Source organism: Physeter macrocephalus, chromosome 11, assembly GCF_002837175.3.
Source record: "Physeter macrocephalus isolate SW-GA chromosome 11, ASM283717v5, whole genome shotgun sequence".
NCBI classification, from domain to species: Eukaryota; Metazoa; Chordata; class Mammalia; order Artiodactyla; family Physeteridae; genus Physeter; species Physeter macrocephalus.
The window spans coordinates 72,346,804-72,348,018 of record NC_041224.1 but is presented as its reverse complement, the minus strand read 5'-3'; positions in this window follow the sequence as shown (position 1 = coordinate 72,348,018).

Below are 1,215 nucleotides of genomic sequence, written 5' to 3'. Positions count from 1 at the left end.
GCCTGCCGATGCAGGGGACGCGGGTTCGTGCCCCGGTCCGGGAAGATCCCACATGCCGTGGAACGGCTGGTCCCGTGAGCCATGGCCACTCAGCCTGTGCGTCCGGAGCCTGTACTCCGCAATGGGAGAGGCCACAACAGTGAGATGCCCGCGTACCACAAAAAAAAATAAAAATAAAAATAAAAAGATTCTGCATGCCAATGCAGGGAACGTGGGTTAGATCCCTGGTCAGGGCAGATCCCACATTTCGCGGAGCAACTAAGCCCGTGTTCCACAACTACTGAGCCTCCGCTCTAGAGCCCATGTGCCACAGCTACTGCAGTCTGCATGCCTAGAGCCTGTGCTCTGTAACAAGAGAAGCCACCGCAATGAGAAGCCTGTGCACCGCACCACTTGCCACAACTAGAGAAAGCTCGCATGCAGCAACGAAGAACCAACACAGCCAAAAATGAAAAATAAATAAATTTATAAAGAGATGAAAGGGAAAAACCTACAACCAAGATTATTCTACCCAGCAAGGATCTGATTCAGATTCGACAGAGAAACTAAACTTTACAGACAAGCAGAAGCTAAGAGAATCCAGCACCACCAAAGCAGCTTTACAACAAATGCTAAAGGAACTTCTGTAGGCAGGAAACACAAGAGAAGGAAAAGACCTACAAAAACAAACACAAAACAATGAAGAAAATTGTAATAGGAACATACATATCAATAACTACATTAAATGTAAATTGATTAAATGCTCCAATCAAAGGACATAGACTGGCTGAATGGATACAAAAACAAGACCCATATATATGCTGTCTACAAGAGACCCACTCCAGACTTGGGACACATACAGAATGAAAGTGAGGGGATGGAAAAAGATATTCCATGCAAATGGAAATCAAAAGAAAGCTGGAGTAACAATTCTCATATCAGAAAATATAGACTTTAAAATAAACATTACTACAAGAGACACTACATAATGATCAAGGGGTCAATCCAAGAAGAAGATATAACAATTGTAAATATTTATGCACCCAACATAGGAGCACCTCAATACTTAAGGCAAATGTTAACAGCCATAAAAGGGGAAATCGACAGTAACACATTCATAGTAGGGGACTTTAACACCCCACTTTCACCAATGGACAGATCATCCAAAATGAAAATAAATAAGGAAACACAAGCTTTAAATGATACATTAAACAAGATGGACTTAATTGATATTTA